This window comes from Vidua chalybeata, chromosome 6 (genome assembly GCF_026979565.1).
Source record: "Vidua chalybeata isolate OUT-0048 chromosome 6, bVidCha1 merged haplotype, whole genome shotgun sequence".
NCBI lineage: Eukaryota > Metazoa > Chordata > Aves > Passeriformes > Viduidae > Vidua > Vidua chalybeata.
The window spans coordinates 29,775,525-29,798,718 of record NC_071535.1 but is presented as its reverse complement, the minus strand read 5'-3'; the positions used below and the strand labels follow the sequence as shown (position 1 = coordinate 29,798,718).

General features: G+C 34.6%; 1 long non-coding RNA gene across 4 annotated transcripts in view; it reads right to left on the bottom strand.

Annotated features, from left to right (window-relative positions):
- LOC128789753 (uncharacterized) overlaps nt 1–23,194 on the bottom strand; it is a 49,737-nt gene that overhangs the window by 24,435 nt on the left and 2,108 nt on the right. For 2 of the 4 annotated variants that reach the window (XR_008431516.1, XR_008431515.1), the window contains exons 2-5: nt 16,319–16,432; nt 13,742–13,805; nt 12,513–12,625; nt 8,248–9,577 (exon numbers count right to left, since the gene is read on the bottom strand). This is a non-coding gene — a long non-coding RNA (uncharacterized LOC128789753). Of the gene's footprint in view, nt 1–6,786; nt 6,869–8,247; nt 9,578–12,512; nt 12,626–13,741; nt 13,806–16,318; nt 16,433–23,194 lie in introns of those variants that run through there. The other 2 variants (XR_008431518.1, XR_008431517.1) reach the window with 2 other exon arrangements.

The following is a 23,194-nucleotide window of genomic DNA, read 5'->3' as shown; positions in this document are numbered from 1 at the left end:
ATTCTTTTTATAGGAACAAATTAACTGAGGCCAGTTAGGCTTTATTAACAATTACTTTATTTTTGTGGAGTGATGAGGATCATCACTTGCTTGAACTGTTAAAGACAACAGGACATATATGTAGTAGCTTCCTAGACTTGGAGAAGACATCTGAAAACATCAAGTTTGTGCATATCTCTGTCTGGTAAAACAATATGTGTGCATGTTAAACATTGAAAATAGTCCAAGAGCTGCCATTAATTTGAATTGATCTGAAATCATTATCTGGTACTGCCAGGGAGCTGAAAAATGAGTTATTTCTGAAACACTTATCTGAAATACTCCACATCTTTAGAGAGGAATGTTCAAAAATGTCATTGTCATCACTGCTTTTAACTTCAATGGCACATGAATCCATTAAATATGAAAGAAATAACTCAGAAATGAATTTAGTAATAGACCCATATTCAGCTATGCTCTTAACGCTTGTGTTCATGTGGTGAACAACACACAAAGTCTCTCTGGAGTGTTATCCAGTGGAAAAATCTCCTAAGAACTTTAAATAAACTTTACCTCTAGTTGTGTAAACCCATATAATGAGAAATGTCTAAAAAATTCAGAAATGGGGCAGACCAAACACATTGTCAATTGTCTTGGTCTTGCTATGTTCCTTCAGCTGCTCACAGCTTTTGTCTTTTTTTCAGTCTATTTTACTAGAGGCAATAGAATTATACTGGCATGTATTGTGGCTTCCTGGCATTAGGTGACTTCCTGCCCTTAAAGTTCAATGATCCTTGCAGATTCCTAAGAGTCACTACCCCTATGCTCCTTATCAGAATGTTCCTAAAATAACATCACCTCTACTGTAGTGCCAAGTGAAAGTCAAGAAAAATAAATTAATTTTGGTACATTTGATTCATTGTATGACATTTTCATACCATTATATTGATTATTATGACTTACTGTTTTCCTTATCAGTGTCTCCCTCAATAGCTCTGGGAAGCTATGCAGAATTGAAACTGGACAATAGTTTTTAATGAAATGACCATAAGAAATCTTTTCAAAATTCATAGCATTCAAATTTTTCAAAGAAAGAAGGGAACATTTATTTTCAAGCATTTTCTGTTGAAAATAACCCATTTTCCAATTAGTCCACTGAAAATTCTGAGTGTTTTGATGAAAATATGCAGATATGTTTTATTATCATTATTATTATTATTATTATTATTATTATTATTATTATTATGTGTATTTCTGCTTACTTTCCTGGTAATTGCTTTTAAAACTAGAGCTCTAATTTGCAAAGGTAAGTAGTTGAGTTGCCTAAATACCTCCACAGATGTGACAATAAATCTCAGTCAAACCAACATTTAAAATCTGTTTTCTGCTGCAGAATAATATTTTGTGAAAACCATCTGTAGATTATTCTATTTTATCAATAATTTTAAAATTCTTTCTTAGAAGACTTTGGGAAACTCAGTATTGTTATTTGCTAAGATGGTGGAGAGTATGCTCTGTTCAAACCTAGGAATGCTCTAAGAATCATATGATAGCTAAGGATAAAGTGTTTTCTTCCAAGACTTGATATCAGCAGTGTGATCTCCTTCAGCTCAGAAAAAAAGATCAATTGTACCCATTTCTGCTATACATTTGGTGAATATTGTAGGAAATAATCTACCTGGGATGGAATTGAAAAAAGACGGTACTTCACTCCTTCCTAAGTGTTATTTCACATTTCCTCTGTGAAAAAGACTACTTTCAGGAGCAGTTTTAAGGTAATGAATATTATTGCCCTAGATCATCTCCTTGCAACATATAAACATCACCCCCCAGAGACTTAGGAGAGATCTCTCTTTTCAGTATTTCCCACAAGCTATTTTCAGTGACTTTTGGTCTATATTATATTTTCATATATCCCATTATCATCTTTCTCTCCCCACAGACTTCCTGCGGGGAAGTGAATCACCTGCAATAAGTGCAATTCCAATAAGTGGCTGGTTTGGTGCTGCAACAACCAGCCAACGCTTTGATGCCCAAAAGTGTTTTGCAGTAAAGTTTTATCTCCTCAGGATTTTGACAACCTTTGCAATTTTCAAGAAGTGGGATAAAACTATCTCAGAAGGGCTTACAAAAGCTGGGGACACTTTTGTTAATTGAGCTGTCATTTTGGCATGGCTCCAAGTGCACGGCAGACTCGCTGAAAAAATATTGCATCATAAAACAGACTGTGTAACGGAGTCTTAGCTTGGAATATACCTGAGAACATGAGGTCATCCTGTGATTGTTATCTCATTAAGATTTAAAAAATCCAAACTACTAAAAACCCCAATCTAGCAGAGGGTTAATTTAAAACTAAGAAGAATCTACTTCAGGCAGGAATGTTTTTTAAACCTTCCTTTATAAATTTTGCTTATCAAGGAGTGCCCTTCTGGTATATCAACTGAGCCAAGACTGAGTTCTCAAATACTATGATGGCTTCTGTTAATTAGATAGTTTATCTGTGATGAGTTGTTGACACTGAGATGATTTGTGTTAAATAATTTTAAAATATTCTGTGGGGCACTAACTTAGATGCATTGTTTGTTCATATTCCAGGCCCCAGCTTCAATCTTTTTTACAGTCCTCGACAGAAATGAAGTTGATGCTTCAGCAAACTTCTTTAAGTCAGAACAAGTAACATTGCAAAGATATTTTTGATTAACTGGAATTCTCTGCAATTGTTGTTTCTTTTTGTACAATGAGCTCTAGTTTAATACCATAACATGTGAAGAGTATTTTTGTAGTATTTAAGTACATGAAGTTTTGCCAGTTTAGAATTTCTTAAATATTTCTTTTTTAATGTTATCCCTCTCATAAATCCATCTCCAGTCCCCCATTTTGGGGTAAAAATGCAGGAAAAAGTCGCAGAATATGGAACTTCTTTCTACTAGGGTGCTACAGTTTTCTAAATGCTCTATATTTTTTTAAGTTTTACTTTCACAGGAAAGATGGATAAGCTGCATTTTATTTGTAAAATACACTATTTATCACAAAAATCCATGCAGTGTGCTTCAGTGATGCCTACTAAATATTACACTGTTTGAAATGAAAAAAATAAGGCTGCATGTAGATGAACCAAAGGTAAATGCTTATAGGCAGCAAGCTACTCTGGCACCATAATAATAACAGAACATCCTTATTGTTCTGGTTCTTCTATTCCATAAATTAGCTCTCATTGCCTATCTTGCTTCTCTATTTTTATACCTTGCAACCTTCCAATTTTTCTCTATTCTTTCCTTCCTATTCCCCTTTTCAGTAAAAATTATACCCTTCTTTCTGACTGTTTTTATCCACTTTTCTCTTGTTTGCCTTCACTCTCTAGTCTATAAAGCCCCAAATGCTCCCTTTTCCTTCTCAACGCCCCATCCTTCCTGAGTGGGAGTGCTGCCCATGCCGCGATAACACCTCAGACTCTGTTGTGATCTCCATTCTGCATTTGCACATGGATACAGTCCCCTAATTGAGAGACTTTTTTTTTTATATTAAAAGCATTAGACATTTATATGTAGGAATAACACTTGCAGAGACATTCTCTAGGTTAAAAGTTAAAAGGGATGTCAATCATCATACTTCAGAACATAAACAGATTGCCAGCGTGGGTTGAAAAGGAATTTTCCCCACACAAAATCATAGAAGTTTGCAATATAAAAGAACTAATAGGTCAGCTAATCTACCTACCTGCCAATTCAAGCTTTTTCCCCAACATGCATTTTGCTGCTCCTTTGGCCTCTCAAAAATCTCAAGCAATTGGACTGTTAATGTTTCCCCTTAGAGAATATACAGTTGTTTAGTGCAACTAGTTTGCTGTCCAGAATTTTTCAGGTAGACAGTCTAAACTTTCTCTTATTACCTTCATCCCACTAGTCTTCATGACACTTCCATCTATCATATTAAATAACCTTTCTCTCCTGACTTTTTTACACTTTTCCATTATATATATATATGTGTGTCAGCATGGTCTGTTTGATTGTTTCTACCTAATCTATGACCTACCTTTAGCTAAACAAACAATTCTTTTCAGTATTACTTCTATTTAAAATTATAGTCCTGTAACTACAATGCACATGAGAAGAACCACCTACACCATGACTGCAGGCAAACCAGAGCTTCTGACTATAAAGCCAAATACACGTACATAGATTTGTCAACAAGCATACCTGTACTACATGTGGTATTGCAAAATGAACATGCGATTAACAGTAATTTCTTGCAAGATAGGTCTTTCAGCTATATGAATTATTCTGTGGTACTCTTTTCTGTCTTGGAATTCTTTGTTCGGGAAGAAAGATAGTTTTCCAAGTAAGGTATATGTCTCTTCAGTGGTTAAAAAACCCACAAATGTTTAGAGATTCAGAACAATGAAGAATTGACAATAAAATAAAAAATACAGAGAAAAACTTTAGAGCTTGACAGGTTAAACAGGTAAAAAGAGTGCTGTCCCGTCCTGAGCCACTTATAAACCATCCCAAAGACCACTAAAATCAGTCAAACCAGAATTCTCCAGCATGTTTTAAAATTCTCATACCCTAGCTTATGAACAACATTAAGAAAAAAATATTCACAGGTAACCCAAACAGGCAGAGGAATACTTTGCCTGGGTCTTAAGAGAGACACACTCTTGTAGATGTGACAGAGGACAGGGTGAGAAAGCACCACGTGAGTTTTCTGTTACTTGTGGGATTAGTAAAATGCCAGAAGAATGAATAGGAAGGCATAACTCTTCTTGTACTCTGTGTTACTGTTACAGCATTTAGGAGTCAGAAAACCAACAGAGAGAATGTCAACTTTTTGCCACAAACAGCTTTCAACTACTATGTCCAGTTTCTGTTTTCCAAGACAAACAACTGTCCACTCTTTGAAGCCTCATATCATCATTTTTCTAGAGCTATAGCTTTTGCATATCTAAGGCTTTATTATGGAGATACTTTGAAAGTCTTGAGGCCAAACTCTAAGCAGGTGCTATCAGATGAAAGCAGCTAGTGACCTTCACTGCACTGCCTCAAGATACTTTCAAACTTCATTGACCTAAGGACATCGGAGATCTAGGCTATTCACATAGCAAACAGAGATCTCAGTGGTCCTCCTGTAAAAGAATGTTAAAAAATACAATATAGAGCTTTCTGGTTTAGGTCAATTTCTTTTAAAATTCTAACAAGCAAGTAGATAATATACTTAAAATGCAGGTTATGAAATGGTTACTATAAAGTATCTTAACTAGACACATTTCTGTAACTCTGTTTTTATATTTCTTTACATCCTTTGTAGATTAGTGTAAACACAATTAATTAATCATGAAAAGCAACTCCTACAGAGTAGAAGCAGGATTTTAGCTTCCAAAGCAACTTCCCTGCCAGACCTGAAAAATCTTATTCATCGTCAAGCAGTGTCACTCTTCTTAGCCAGCCTTTGATACCATGAGGTGCAGCAACCAAGAACTGCAGCAGTCTGCCTGTTTTTTGACATGGATACAGGATTGAAATATACTGGGCTATTTGCACCATCTGGTACATGCATTTCAGTTGAATGAAAGCAGATGAACTCCTGGGCACTTTGGTGATGAAACACCAGGAGAAAAAGAAACAAAACCCAAGAGATGTAAAAGTGTTAGCAAGGAAAAGAAGCTGAATTGATCTCCTTTCTGGACCACAGAAGGTCATCTTCTAGGTTTCCACACATGACATGGGACTACATATTTGACTCCTTGCATGTTTAGAGTGGGAGTGCGTTAGATTAAGCAGACTGTTCTAATGATCCTTTTTAGTTTTGAAATCTAGGGATCTATAAATATGTATATATCAATGTTGCTGTGACTATGATTTGCAGCTGTCAATCAGTTTGCTTTTTATGGCTGTAAAATTTAATTTCACCAGGGTTTTTTGTGTAGTCTTCTGAAAAGAATAAAAGTCTACTCCACATCTCCACATTTTAGACAGAAGAGTAATGCATGATTAACAGTATGCTGAGAGGTGTCACATTCACATTAACACTGATGTGTGAACCAGTGGTCAAATGGCAGATTACATGTCTGTCACAACACATCAGGGCAGTGTTCCAGTCTGCCAGCTTTACCCTGCCCAGCTTCTTCAAACAAAGAGTTCTTCTGAAAAATGTAGCACAAAAAAGAATGTTGAGCCTTTGGGGGAAAAAGAAGTCTGTCTCAAGGTCAAGATTTTTGAAGACTTAGTAACATCAAATGGCAGCAGGGGTTACTCACAGTCACATAACCTTGCAGGTTCATGGATCTCTATAGCACAAATGGTGCATATGTGGCCTTATCAAAGATTTTCTGCATGATAACTGTATTACTGAAAAAGTACTACGGCTGGCATATTTCGATTTCGAGAAAGGATGCCAATTCTATCAAGGCTAGAAAAACTCTGACCCAGTTCCAAGAGAAAAAGCAAGTTTTTTGGAATATCATTTGAAGCAAGAAGTTCCAGTTCATTGAAAATGTCATGGAAAGTGCCCTTCTCCTTTTGTCTTAAGGACAGAATTTTATTTTTTAAATGGATAATTAACTAGTTGCTTGACTTCTTATATAGCAAATAGTCACACCTGGACCTGAAGTGACTTTTAGAGGGTAATGATGTCTGAAGCCAAAACATATGATGAAGTGGAACACATCTGTAATCCCTTAGGATATTTACATATATTAAAAGCAAAATTTTAAACAATAATTTTATTATTGTTTGTGAACCCAAAAATTCTATCTCAGGGTTTAAAAATGCTTTTCAGGGGGTTGTGAATATTGTGCTCACTTGGACAGTGCCTGACTTCTTAAGTGCTTTGAGTCTCAAAAGATCTGCTGAATTTTCCTGGAAGAAAAATTGCTGTTCCAGCAGTACTCTCACTGAAATGGAAGCACAAATTGGAAGATATAAAGGCTAACATGCTTAAAACACTTAAATAACATAAAAATTAAGTTCTATTTTCAAGAACACCCAGGTTACATGGATCTCTCCTTACAGCATAAAAACTTGTCTGCTGAAGATTATTATCTAAATATTATACTGGTAAGTAGTTGGCATACGAGCCAGTATTTGGACTCAGCCCAAAATTAGTAGTTTTGTATTGTCTTGGCTCATCTCATATATGTTAATATATGTCAGCTATATATAATGGACTTAACAATAACCTCTTACAACATTTAAAACATTGACTTCTAAAAATCACTCCTGATTTACATAAAAACATGAACTGGAAGATGGAATCTAAGCAGAAATAGGATATTGAGACAGACACACACACGTGTATGTGTATATGTATATATATAAATTGTGCATTCTTCCATATGCTATGTATGCTATGTATAGACTCTTTATATAGTAATACAGAATTCATATTCTGCTTTTTATAAATCATTGCATATTAATACACAGAAATATGCCATTTCCTACATGAAAAATTATTTGGATTTTTACACTGTTTTTGTATGCATTTGTACACATTTCCAGACAAGTTATCACCAAATTCTGTCCTTTGTGTGACCATACAGTTTTACTAAAATCCTCTTCTCTGCTCCCAATTTAAAATATTGAAAATACCTATATAGTTGCAAAGATCTATGAATTTATATAGTACATACATATTTCTTTTAAAACTAGTATATTACAGTGATAAGAAGGATTTCTTGTAATTTTTCCTTTTTTAACTCTCTGTTTTGTTAGTGAAATGAAGTTCGACAACATTCAGATGAGCCACAATTCAGTTTGTCAGGCTTGGCTTCCTTTCATCATTTTTTTTTTCTTCCTGACACCATGAACATGCTGCTACTCTCATAAGATTTAAAGTTTATTTCTCTACACATTTTGCTCCTCATTTCTGTATTAATGGCTTCTATGTTTTGAGGGATAGAAATGTTATCTTCTGTGGCTTGAATTTGCACTTCTCAAGAATAACACAGGTATGGCATGTTACAAGGAGGAAGAATACTAAGAGGGTCTGAATTCCACGTTTACCTACAGTCTTTTGAATTCACTTACAGTCCCATAAACAATTATTCTTAATCAAAAGTCTCACAGTATGTTACAGCATTATACAGAAAAAGAAACTAGAGTTGTGCAGCACAGCATGGTGTTATAAATGATACAGCTATATAGTATTTTATGTACGGAAAGTAGATAAAAAACTGTGCACAACATAAATGATATTCAATGAATGCATTAATTTTATTCTCTTAAAGACAGAAAAACTTAATGAAATCTTTTTAAGCTTTCATAAATGCACACTTGAGAAATGTAAAAGAAGTGTTAGAAAATTGTCTAATATTACTCTAGTGGGAGAAAAAAAGAGACCTGTATGAAAAAAATTCCCCACTCCAGTGGAAGAAGGTTTAAGAAGCACAATGAAAAAAATGTAAGTTGGCCCAAAAGAAAGAAAATCAGAGCTGATATAATGGAGTTTTATACCATGAAGAACTTTATTAACAATAGTAATGAAATAGTATTTACAAGTGAAATTTTCTTAAGAATTAATTATTGGTCAGGTCTGTTTCCCTTAAGTTTCAAGATTCACGGGAAGAATAGTGCTCTTAAAATTGTAGTTAGGCATCTAAATAAAGCAATAATATTTTATTCTGTAACATTCACAAAATCCTTACAGAACTGATGTCTGTAAGTGTCTACAGCTGCTCAGCATCTATATTTTCTGCAAGTAATATTCCTGTAATGTCATTAAATACATGCTGAACAACCCATACTTTCAAAACACCATGAAAAGTATCGACTAACACTCTAAACCCATTGTAATTCACAGATTAATTTCACAGCCCTGTGTCTGGGTCCTGAAAGTACTGCCTATACTTAGCTGTCAATTAGAGACTGAAGCGACTTAAATTATCCTTGTTAGAGGTTTGTTTTTGCTTCCGTAGTTAATTTCAAAAATTACACACATGTTATTATTATAATATAATGAGTCATCTGTTAATTATTTTTGACATCTATGATAATAAAAATATACAAATGTTCCAGTTATTAATAGAATTGGCCTATCTTTATGCAACTCAAATTGCCATGATTGTTGGACAAATTGGCACCAACTCACTCTTTCGTCTTTGAAATGGTGCAGTACTTTTTGTATCTAAGTTCTGAGAAGACTACAACCTATAAGTCTGTCTTTATATAACTGCAGATAACCAGGGTTTAACCCACTTTACTTTAAACTCTTTCACCAAAATGCATGACTACACATGCTACCAAAAATAATCTTCGACCGACCACATGCTGTGTAAGGGTACCAGTGAAATACTTCATAAACAGACAGAATGCAAACATGCACAAACACACTAACCATTAATGCCATAAACAACTTCAAGCACAGTACAAACAAAATGCATGCCAAGAAACCTGCTTGAAAATGTGTATTATAGAAAAATACACTTTCAATTTCTGAATGTTATTTGACTACTTATTACACAAAACCAAAACTATGCAGTCCTTGATGGCCCTTGAATTAAACTTCTGCCAAGTTCCAGAGACTGTTTTTTATTCATTGTTCCTGGATATGTTAGGTATAATATAATAGGTATAAAGTACCTCTTCTTTTTCTCCATGCATGTCACCTAATAAAATCAGGGAATATATACACATTATATGCATATCACATTGAAAAAACCCAGTAATTATTTGGGCAGAACTTGGATACTCAGCAAACATAACAATCTAAATCACGAGACTAATTTACACCTGATAAAAATCCACATACTCTACCACCACTTTGAATGTAGGTACATTCATTTATATAGAGAATTTAAATATAAGAGTTTCTTCCTTATTGGACTGATTACAGCGCAATCATGTCAAAACCACTTAAAGCCCCACAATGGCATCACAAAGTACCCAACATGGCAAGAGGCTGCCAAGTGAAACCATAAACCCACATTTCGCAGGCAGACCAGCTGCAGACAAATCTGAATCGGATTTATGTTAGTGAAAAAAAGAGAAGGTTGCTATTAAATAGAAAATAAGAGAAAAAAGTCAGAGCCCAGAACTCATCCCTCAGGACTTGGGTATCATTCAGTCTGTGTGCTGGAATTTAGTCTGAGGTTCCTCCCCTCCTATCTGTTCTGGGGGAGATTGTGAGTTAGGACCAATTTCACACCCAGTTTAAGACAGAAGTGACAAAAGATATAATTTAATGAAAATTATTCCCAAATTCTTCCTATATATTTTTACTACTGATATGAAAAACAGCAACAGTGTTGTGACATGCTGTGCTGCATGTTTACTGAATGGCCAAACAGGCAACAACCAACTCTAGTCTTTTCCTTGCTGGAGCTCTGACTTTGATTATTTTCCTTTTCACACAGGTGTTTATGTTCAAAAGACCTGCATGAATATTGTGATCTCCAGTCCTTTGAAAAATTCTCTTACATTAACCAAACGTTTACAGGAAAGATAGTGGCAGAAGAGGAAAGATAAAAAGATGGTTTTGTTTGCTAAGGCTAAATCCACTCTTAAAATGCCTAGCCAAGCACAGAACATCCAGGGTATAGTTCATTGAGAATCAGAAGCGAAGAGAATGAGCTGATTGGTAAGAGGTGCTGAAGGGACAGGGTGAGTCCAGGCACAACACAAATGTCAGCACTGGTTTGCAGGGCTAATCAATGGTTACAAAGAAATACTGGGGTAAATATTTCAGGGTATGTCTAAGCTGCCACCCCAATGTGCATAGGTTTAACAACTACGATGAAAAAATGTAAATGGTCTCAAAGCGAGCTAGAATTAGAAAATTACTAAATTAAACCAAACGAGTTTCACTGATGACTAAAAAGATCACAGTGTGGGTACTGATTTAATTGTTCAGATGACTCAAACTGAGGGAATTTAACCAGTTGTCCAAACTGGCAGAAGTCACTATCCCTGTGGCAGAGAGAGGATGTTCACTTCCCAGATGCTGCTGTTTATAACTCAGCATAATAAAATAAATGCAGTTAGTGGTCTTGCAAAGTTACACAGAATTTCACACCCCAGGCTGGCTGAAAGGTGATACTTCATCTCTTCATCCGAACTGTCCAGTAAGAATTATCCCCAGGACAATTATCATTTAAATTCAACAAATACCATGAATCTTCATTACCAAATTGCACTGATGAAACTAATCAAATTCTAAATTCATTTAAATGGGCATAACTTTTGCACAACAGCTCAGTGCACAAAAAAGAGCCACTTGTTAATTAATTTACTGTTCTTTATTCTTAAGACTTGTTTCATTTGAAACTCAATAAACACTAAGTGAAGACCTTTTCTGAATTTTCATTAAAAATTAATTTCATGCCGGAAACATTTTTCTGAATAATCATCAGGATTAGGAACTGCAGCAGATGAAGGCAGCAAGCCTTCAATATCCTTGATATTTTAGAATGTAGGGAAAAAAACACACCCACACAAAAATTTAATCAGGTGGGCATGTAAAGAAGTGGAAATTCCTAAGGTTTTTTCAGAACTTTTCCTAAATCAATATTAAGTAACAAGATACTAGTTATTTATCTTTTCTTTACCCTTCAGAACTTGCCTATACACAGCTTTAAATGTTCTCCTCTATAATCGGTGCATCCATATAATTCATGTGTCTTTACCTGGTGACTGTCCTCTGTGAGGAATACTGATGAAGGTAATTCAGTCTGCCTGCCCATGCTCAGCACAAGCAAGAAGTTTTCAGTTTTTCACTCTGATTAATAATCAGCTTGGGACAATCAACAGCACTGTATTTTTTCAAACTGAAATCTGATAATTTGCTACCTAGTACAAAGTGAAACATTATACTTTTGTAAGTTTAAAAAGGACTTTATCCCCTTGGTAGTAGAAATCTGGCACATGATTTTTGTGGGTTATTTTTCTTCCTCAGACATAAGGAAGTTGCTAAAGATATGGCTATTACATTCTTTAGTTTTCTTAAGTGGTTAGTTACTTGCCTAAATTCTTTTGTAGCAACCAATCCTCTCCTGTTGCAGTGAAATCACTTTGGTTTAAATTTAAAAAAAAATTAAGAAGTTAAAGCTCTGGCTTTGGCATGGGTGAGTATTATTTGCCTGAAACTATACTTGATTTTGAAAGGCTGTGGTGGTGCAAATCCCTTGACACAACTTCAGGCTTTAGGTCAGTAGGGAATATTCAAGTCCCTTCCTGACAACTGAGCATGACTGACATCTCTGGAGGTTGGCTATGGAAAAGTCGTGGCCAGAAGCCTTTAAACCCATATACCTGTCTGTGTGTTTATTAATGTCATCAGTAGTGGCAAATGTAGTATAAAGTTTAAAAAAATAATGCTCTATTTTTTTAAACTGGATTTATAAAGTCCAAATGTTTACTTAGAAATTAAACATTTTGGTACTGGGGCCTCTAGGATATGTTGGCAGTGGAAAAACTAACCTACACCAGATGGCAGAGGTTAAAGAAATACTATAAAATATGGCTTCTATTCATACGGTTCTCAGACAAACAGAACCCCAAGCAGAAAAAAAACTGTGAAAGTGGAAAACCTTTTCATTTGCTTACATTTCTCTTTGCTACTCAGCAAACCTGAGAGGTATTGTATCATCACGTATCAAGGAAGTAATATGCCAGATTGTTGTAACAGGTGGAATATGTTTGTTTGTAACACGTTGAATCTGAAATAAAGAAAGGACCAAAGTTACTAAAGGTTTTTATAAAAACATTTACAAAATGCAAGTACCTCAGTTTTGTACCTTCAATGCTTACTGCCTAAATCACAATTTGAGACAATAGCTGCATTTTTGCACACAAATTTTCATACAAATAATGTATCAGTTTGGCTAGATGAACATATAAGCTAAGGAGATAATTCTGCACTAGCATTTTTAACTAAACATTTCACAAGAGAGAGCATTTTTATCTATATTTTATTCTATTTTACCTAAACTATATAATCTCTAAATTTCATCCTTAATTTTTTGTTTCTAAAGCTTCTTAAAATCACAACTGTTTTGTAATTTCAATGTATTTACATAGCATTTCAATAATCTATCATGTCTATAAAATAAATACACTCTTATAATAGAAATACTTCTTGTAAAATTTTTGTCAGTTCAGAAAATCCACTGTGAACCCAAATCTGTACAGCAAAATGTGTGATATAACCCATTTTCTTATTACATATGTAGTCATATGATGTTTAAAAAAAAAGAAGAGAAAAAAAAATGATGTGAACTTGGGCACAATGGACCATGCTGTCAAAAATATTCAGTTGTCAAAAATGCAGATGGCATAAAAACACAGAAACAGATCAGTTATTGGAGGGGGGGCAAATTAATAGTAACTATTGCATTGATTTTTAAAATTGATTATGTGTTTAAATATGTGGGTGGGTATCCAGTAAGGTCTTTAAGGATACCTAAATGTTCTTTAAAAAACCATATTTATGGGAATAGCTAGGTAATTAATACCTTGAGAGACAAGGTCCAATGGCCAAGATAGAAAAAAATGTTCTCCCAAATAAACAGTAGTTAAAAAAGAAAAGAGCAAGATGTCTGAGGAGGGAAAACCTCCCTGATGACTTGCCCTTTTCCCTGAAAAAAAAGAAAAGAAAAAAAAAGAAAAAAATTAAAATAGAGCAGAAGCAAATGAAAGGTTCTGCACAATGAAAACAAGTTCTTGGGAACATTCAGTAAAGATTTCATTTGCAGTGTCTGAACTACAAGCCATTACTAATGAAACAGCACTACTAAGGGCATTCAAAAGCACAATTAAGGTCCATAACAAGCTACCTGGCCAATCTCAAAGACTCCAGCTGGAGGCAGGCTCTGCCTTTTCCTTCCTGAACTCGTTCCCCTGAGAAAGAGAGAAATCTTGAAAGACAGAACACACTTACAACTACTGTGACTGTTCCCTCCTGCCCACCCTATTTTTGCCCCTTTTGCCTGTAAGACTAGTGGCATTTTGGTGTGAATACAAAGCCTCCTTGCGATGGATATAGAGTCAAGTGTTCATAATAAACTCATCTCTTATTGCTAGGCAACACTGAGCAATGTGAATTTGTCACTTCTGTTTGGTGCAACTTTCAATTTCACCTCCAACTGTAACAATATAGCCTGCTATATTTTAGATGCCACTGTGGTTGGATGCCATCCCAGGAAAGATGTGAACTACTACTGACAGGGAGTGAATGACTGGCAATGGGCATAAGCAGTTTTTTGATTCTTATGCCTTGACATATAATTAATTGCTAGATTTATTCTTCTAAGAAACTCATACTTCGTGATTCCTATTTACTGGCTGCCTTTTAGAAAAGGCAAATGGAACAAACAAATTTCCACTGAGGGAAAGTTTTGTTTGCCTGTTTAGCTTTCTTTCATGTGGTATTTGTTCTGTTCATATTTTTCTACTTCGACTGTCTTTTTGAGGAGTGCCTATAAGCAAAATTCAAATCTTAAGCACCCTCAATCAAGGAAGTACTATTATTTTCAAGGCACATCCAATTATTTGTTTGAATTAATACATTTCTTAACTGCTGGATACCCTTTGCACCTAACACCACCCATTGTCAAGGAGCTCAGATTATTGCAATATGAATACATAGTATCTTTTCACAATCTTTTCAATCTGAAACCAAACTCCCCATCCAATAAGATTAATTCTATTACATGCTACCTAGGCTTCTTTTTTTTTTTTTTTTTATACTACAGGACTGATAATTTTGTTTTTAAAACCTTGGTGTGATTGTCTGATCTGGCTATGAGGTCTCAGCTCTTTGATCTTTAAAGAATTAGGTCTGTTTGAAAAGCAAAAAAGGGAAAACTGAACACTGATATTGCTTCACCACCTTTGTCTAAGACATAACTAGAAAAAAGGACAACTTTATATTTCAAAGAAAATACATGTCTTCTAAAAAATCATCATCAACAGTCATTTCTCTAAATATTTTGAAATATTTCACAACTACATTAACTACAGAAATATGCGAAACAACTGAGAATCTTGGTAATATTTTAGTCTGCATATTTTCACTGACTCACTGAAAACAAAAGGAGTTTCTGTAACTGTATGAATGAACCATGGCATGTGCATGTTCTTTTAAGAAAGGCCAAGGGTGCAGTTCTATTTTCTTAGCTCTGCTTTCATATTTATGTGTCTCATTTCCAGCTCATTGCTGATGCCTTAGTTGCACTATCCATCAACACTTTTATCCTCCTTGTTCCTCAAAAAGAACATAAAATCCTTTTTTATGTCGTGGTAATATTATTGCAAATAAAAGCAAATACCAAAATCTTTATTAGTCTGCCAAAATAATAAACTATTTAATAAAAGCATGCTGTAAAAATAAGGTCATTTGCATCACTCAAGTTTCTTGCAGAAAATACAGAGAATTATTGGTCAAAAAGTACAAAGTGACAGCAATTATTTCTGCTGTTGATCTAATGCTGCCTAGAAATGGGTTAAAAAATGCACTGAGGCTTCACAAGTTTTCTATCTTTAAATGTTTGCTTTTGATGCTGTAGTATGCATAAGAGCCTGGGAGAATCAAATTTTTCAAAGCTGTTTTTTACCAATAGTATCCATAATGGAAGGAGGAGAGACTGGATATACCCTAATAGAAATCTTTAATGCGAAGCTTATAGTAACCTGCCTCCCATACTGCCACAAGATTTATCATTCAAATATTTACCATTTTTGTACTCCCTATTAATTGTGTTTGGTTAGGATTTGTGTCAGCTTTAGCTGTATGGTTTTCTTTCACCTTTTCTTTTTGCTATCCTTGCCAAAGAGAGATCAATGAAAAGCTTCTACTTAAGAAGTTTGTTAAATGTTTAAAGTTTCTCATGCTGATAAAATAATGTATCAAATGTCTGAGCCTTTTTTCCTGTACTACAAACCTCACCATTATTTTCTCACTGCAGTTTCTCTCCCCATCTGGCAGTTTTGCAAATATGTTATTTGATAGAGCATAGAAAAATCAGTTGCCTTGGTGAGATTTAAATACTGCTTGTGATGTCCCTGTCTGCTTTCCCAGAAGAACCTGCATATAAACATTGAAAATAAGCTAATCTTATAAATTTATATAACTATAAATTATCTCATTCATTACACAAAAATTATTTCCCTTAATTGCCGTAATCTAAATGATATGAATGATTTTTAGAGCAATGGAGTTGAAAGGTTTATGAAAAGATTCTTTTAAAAATACTTATTACAATGATGTTTTGTATCTTACTCAGCTGTAAACTCCCATAACTCTCAAAATACTCTGCAAGGTATAGCTATGTCACTTTATATAGAGAGAAAACTGAAACAAAGAGCAACTGAAGTAGCAGGAATGATCGAGCAACGATCAACAAGTTACTGACCAGGGAATAAAATTTCAAGATTCAGATCACTGGTGCTGTCTCAGTATTTTTGGGCTCTATTGCCTTGTCTTCTTAAGTGCAATAGAGATGCTCCACTTCTTGAGAGGATGAGACCTGTACAGAAATGAAATATTTAAAAAATACATTATATATATTGAAATGCATACTTCATGGAGACCTGTTAGTATATTCAATCATACTTTAAACCATAAAGCAGCTAAGAGTTATTCTCCTTGATTCACAGACTGCACACTGCTGAAAGCTGAATTAACTCTTCTACGAAATATGTTTAGAATGTCACATGATACATGCAGGCTAGATAAAAGAATGCATGTTAAGAACAGCACTGTAATTTTTTTTTAATTCTGAAGGTGCAGAAATTTAGCATTCACATCTATTCATATGTTCAGTCAAGGTTAGTTTTTGTCTTGCAAACACCTGAGCCAGGTTAAACACCAGGTAACTCATATGTAGCTGAGTCATTTCCAAGGTTTACTTGTTTGGATATTGCACACAGTAACAGCAGTTGCTGAACTAACAGCTCTGAGATATATGCAGGACTGTGTAGCTCAGGAGGAAGGTTTTCAAGTCTTATGACAACCATACAATTGAACCACAGAATATGTACAAGAGCTTCAGTAAGCAGTGTTACAGTTTAAATTAAAAGCATTTGCAATGTATGTGCTTGGTATTTATTGGGCTTGCTATGCTATGTATACATCATTAAGACAGATGGGATTTTAAAGACTTAGATAATTGTATGAATGTTAATTAGAGCTTTGTCTATTCAGGCTAAGAGATGCAATAAAGATATCACCAAATCACATCTTTCGGACTATTGTATCTTGTATTACCTGTAAAACTCAGCAGATATGCAAGGGTCTTTTACAGATTATTTCTGAACCGTGTTCTATATATAACAGGATTAAGTAAATTGTCAGCAGCAAAACAAACCAGTCCAAGATTCCCACAGACAAAAAAACTGTGACTTGAAAAGACCATAGATTATTAAAATTCCCTTCAATTAAAAAAAAAAAAAACCCACAAGCCCACCAACCAAAAAACCCAAAGTCGAATAAACAGGCAATGGTGCCTAGCAAATTGAAATTAATGTTCATACAGCAAAAAAAACGGAGAGTCCTCTGGGTTAGTGGCATAGTTGACTATGGACAGAGAATCTGTGAAGTGAACCAGTAGTTCACAAAACTGCTTTTCAATCTTTGCAGATGGATGGTAAACTTTTGTTCGTGTCAGCTCATATTCCTGAAGTTGTAATGGTTTTTTTAACATTACTGCAGAAATACAATGACTGCAAAACTGTTTGGTTTTGAAAATCATAATGCTTATATGAAGACCAGAGAGCAGGTGTCCTTGTTTTTGTCATTGTGCAATTTCTCAGGCATTATAGAACCAATAGGAAAACCACAAGAGATCTTTTTGTTCAAAACCAGTTCTTATCAATATAGTAATCAGAAGTATCTTTCAGACTCTTGAAAAGTATTTCTTTACTTCAAAGCTTAAACAACATCAAAGAATGCATACAGACAAAGCAGTGTTGGAAAGGAAGTAACATGCCCTTATTTTTAGCACTTGCCCACTTGTCACTCTTAAACTCTCATCTGCCTTTCAATGTAGTGTAATCTAATTTTTATGCACACTGTATGCTCATACAGACAATTTCCTCATTTCAGAGTGTGTTGAGTTTGATAAAGGCTTTTGTACTTTTCCTTAACCTGTTTCAGAAATAGCACTGTCACCATTTGTCTCAGTAACTTATAGGATGATGAAAATTGACATTTTTCTATATAGAAGTGAAAAGAATATTAGTTTTATCAAAGACTAGATCCCCTCTTCCCCTCCAGTTAGATGTGAATTTGGTCACTTCAGGGCTTATTACGTAGGACAATTTTAAGCAATGGTCCCTGTGGTTGCAGGCTCTATCACCTAATAATTGACCATGACAGGAATTATATGTCCAAAGCCAAGGGGTAGAGTGAATAGCATATGTCAGGGTCAATTATAAGGTGGAAGACCCTGTGACAAAAAAGACTGCACTGATTAGAGCATGATGTTGACATGGGAGCTGAAGCTTCAATGTTATTTCAAAGGGCACTGTAACAGCCACCCTTCCTTCAGGACACAAAATCAGAGGCAGATTATGTCAAGTGGTCTATACTACACATGATGTCATACAGTTCAACGGGACATTGGAAAATAAAACTGATTTGCTGCTTCTTTTCAGCAATGAAATGCTTTTTCTATATCACTCAAAATTAAGCTCACTACTTTGCTAATTAGGTCAAAACAGCTCCATACTTACTAGATTATTTCTCTCCTGAAAAACCTGTGAGATGAAGAGTATTACCTGTGACAAATTAAAATCTGTTTTGATTGTTAAAGTTATGCTATTTTTACTGACAAAATTGAACAAATAGGAACAGTGGAATGAAAAGAAAATAGTTATTTTTATTACTTACAGCTCTGTTATAAATATTTTATGGTACAGGAAGATATTTGCAAGGAAACAAATGGACCAAAAAAAACCTTGCTGTTTGCTTATTCCCCTGAAACTTCACCAGCTTTAACCTACTCAAATGTTTTCATCAATGATGAAATGCAGAACCATTTAGTAAGTGAGGAATGATCTCAAATTATATACCACTACAATAAGAGACGATAGTTCCTTTTTAGATTTTCATTGTAACAGTTCAATTTTCTGACTCTTTTCATTGAAAGCTGTTTCTCTAAATTTCTGTGTCTCTGTAAAAATATCTCAGCCATTTCTGCCTACAAGATCCCAGTGGTTTAGCTTATGATGATAGAGAAGATACTGTAGCTTAACCTCATTAAATAGATAGCTAATTTCTTTCTTTTCTCACAGATTATTATCCATGACCACATTTTTTTTCTGGGTGTTTTGCAGCCAAGAGATGGCTAACTCCCAATAAATTAAAGCCTATCATTTTAGATTCAAATTTGTTGGATGATGAACACATTTTAAGGATTATTGAGCCTAGCCTCTTTCTTCCTCTCTAGAATGCTTAATAGTCTCTAACATGGAGAAACACTCCAAAATTTCTGTCTTCAGTCTTCATTGGCAGTTAATACAGCTTCACAGGAAACATCTCATGTTAGATAACAGGGACTTGGTTTTGAATCTTGTACATGTACTTCTTTGCAATAAACTCATCTCTGATTCACATTTTTTTCAATGCATCATTAGAATAGCTCGCAAATTTGTTTTGCATTTAAAATTTCCACAAAAAAATGGAAATATTTATTTCTAAAACCCCCATCTTTTTAATAAGGAAGAAAAAGTGAGGAGAATATAAAAGTGCTTTAAATCTGTAAATATAATATCCTCACTTAAATTTTTAATTGCAATCAAAATAGATGTATGTAGAACAGAAACTGCTTTATTACTACAGGCTTTCTGATGACCTGGAGGTGGTCAGACATCTTTTTTTGTCTTGAAAGTACAACCCACAACACTTAAAAACTTCACATGGAGAAAAATACATTTAAATCCCATGGATTATGCTGAACAGAAAAAAATGTAAATTAATGATTTTGCCAGTCACGCTCAACAGTTTCTCTTGGTGGTAATTAATGTTAGTGCTTTTACCAATAGAGAGAGTAAAAATTTTGAACACTGAAAACTCATTTAGTCAAGTGAAAAAACTGCTCATCTGTCACTGAATATTAATTTAGCTTGCACTAGTGCCTGATAGAAACACTGGTCATTTTGACAGAGGCATGACCTTATAAGGTTAATGTTATACTTTAGCCTCTCTGAAGAATGGTAGATTGGTTAATGAAGTTCATCAAAAGTTTAGAAAAACTGACATCATATAAGGACAATTACCTATTAGTCAAGAACCTATATAATGCTACCTTAGGTTAAATTCTGTTTCTGTCATAGTGGTCAATGAATACCAGTCTGAGAGTTCTAAAAGGTTCTATACAAAGGACAAAATAAAGTTGCTGAATTTCATAGCTCTGCAGAAAGAATTCAAATCACCTACAAAAATGACAAGCCTTGCCTGACTACTACGTACTAAGAACAACAGGATTAGCTGTATATATATTTAGTAGTGTTTATATGGAGCACTTAAGAGCAAGGAGACCATAGGCTAAATAATTCATTCTTCACATACAGTGCTGATCACCAGGGCCACGTCTGTGTGAATGGCTGGAGATCAACTTGAAGTCAGTGTACGCCTATTTTGGTCTAAAAAGAGACGATCAATGTGACAAGGTGCCCAAGCTAATTCTAACAGGTTGTTTTATCTAGGGCATCATGAACTGTTAGTGTGCTTATGTGGCATTCAGAGCAATACTTTTTATGTCTGTTGAGCTGTAGAAATGTAGACAGTAGGACCCAGAGTCCTTGTACATCTGAATGGGGAGAGATGTTGCCTGAGCAATTTATTTTTTTCAGATTTGAGTAGTATGTCAATGCATCTCATGCTGACAAACCAGAATTTTCTTCTCAAAATATAATTCTAGTTTATCTCGCAGAGAAATTGAAAATATCCTGCTTACTGTGAAGTGAAAATTCAGGGAAGCTGTTGATGACAGCCAGCTAAAGGAACTCTGCTGCCAATTTCTTAGTTAAAAGTCCAACCAACATATTCTCCTGTAAAATCTCAAACCATTTTTCTGTATTACATAGAGAACTTTGGGTATTAAGAGCAGCAAAAAATGCTGCCACCTGTTAAATGAGGAAAACACCTCTGACTGTAGGAGAGTCAGAGCAGGACACCCTAATAAAGGCTAATAGTGGCATACTGCCAGCTACACCCGTGAAAACTCCAACATTCCTATTCTGGACCTGGTAAGCAAAGGCAGAGACGATTTTCAAAACCTTTGTTTCAAAATGGAAATATTCTTCTAACGTTACATCTGCTTTATGTATGCAGTATTCTGTTACTTACTGGTGATTATAATAGGAAATCTTTTAATTAAGAACTTCATTAGTTCACCTTTAACTGCCAATCACCAGATAATTGGCCCTTTGCTAAGAGGCACTGCAGCTCAGGTATGCTAAAATGACTGTTTCTCAGAATAACTTACTGAAAGTAAGTTATTTTTGGAACTCATTTATAAGAGAACTTAATTAACTATTCTAGATCATTAGGGATACTGCATTGCTTTTTTCAATCCTCTGACAGGTTCCTCCAGTTGTACTAATTCATTATCATTATTTTCAACTTTCTAGGCAGAAAAGTGTGAAAAAGAAACACTGAGCCATTGCAGGCCTTCTGCACAAACTAGCCAGTACTACCCCAAGATGAAAGGCAGCTTTGGTGGATTTTGTTGTGTGAGCTGCTGTGGCAGTGTAGCAGATTGTCTTCGGGCAAGCAGTTTGAGAGATGGTGCACTGTCTTTTGTCCACTGTCATATGGCAGAACTTTTTAAGAGCAGTGACACTACACAAGAGCTATTCCATTAGGTGAATGAAAGCAAACAGATTTTCTCATAGAATATATTCCACATAATTTGAAAACAAGATCCTCTTGGGTAAAATGCAAATTTGTTTTGAAACCCCACTTTATTAATTCAATACTGATGTATTTCCCGAATTCTGCGACCCAAATGCCACTTTTTTATTTGTGCAAATAACTACTGATGTCTTTATCAAGTACCAGCAAAAATTCCAGTTGCACTAGTAAATGAAGCAGATCTTGGTCCTACAGTACTGTATTTAACTTCTACTCCAAACAAGTTTGACTTGTAAGTGGAAAATTGGTTTTTTTTGGAAGCTGCAAAACTGAATGCAATAGAACCATCTCCCCAAAGCCCAGCTACATTGTATCAACAATAGATTAATAATAACAGACATTTTTGGAAATGCAGGATTTCAGAATTACTCTTTGCAGATATTCTAACAATGCTTAGAAGATCTTTAAAAGTCTTTGAGTATTTGTTCTAATGCTACCTGATTACAGATACAGACTATATATGGCCTCTCCATTTTACAAAGCAGTAGAATAATTTATGTACATAATTTTTAGTTTCCGTGTATCATTACTAAGTACTGCAAATAAGCATATTCTAGCCAAATTATTCTTTTTTGTGACAATAAATAAGTAAATATGTATCATTCAAACCCAGAAAATATAGAGGTGATGTATCACAAAATTACCTTCCTCTTTTTTATTTTCTGGGCAATAAATCAAATAACTTTGTTCTGCCTTTTTTTACAGTTCCTCAGAGGTCTGGTTATTTTCTACTAGTTCATGTACTATGCAGTATTGTTTCATTCATTTTAGTAATCTCTGCTAAAAATCTCTCTTCTAGCTCAGAACAGGTCTCCATTACCTTTATGAGCTAAAAAGAGAAGTCCCAAACCCTAAAAAAATTTCTGTGGTTTCATGAGAATTTCACATCTAAGACACCCTCTTTTAGATCACCTAGGATATTTTGAAGAGCAGAGAAAGCTTTCAAAAATTTACACATTGTGTCATCAACAAACTAGTAGGAAACTCAAACACCCTGTAAGCAATTCCAAGGCAAGTCAAATATTCAGTTTCATAATGCCAGCCCGTGATGGCCAAAGCATGAACTGAAGGTTTTTTTTATGTATGTTTTTTGCAATTATTCCAACACAGAAAAATATATTTTGTGTTTACTATCTCTTCATAATTACTTAGCAAATAGGTTTTATATTAATTGTCATTTCTTGACTTTTGAAAAGTGTATTTAGGAAGGCATCATCACCTTCATATCTGCCCATAATTATTCATTCCTATTTTACAGCGATTTATTGTATAAATCATGTGCTGACTAAAATCCTCTTAAAAAAAAAAAATGGCTCTTCAAGCTGTTTCATGAGCTGTACATAAAAAAAACCCCAAACTTATATACTTGTTT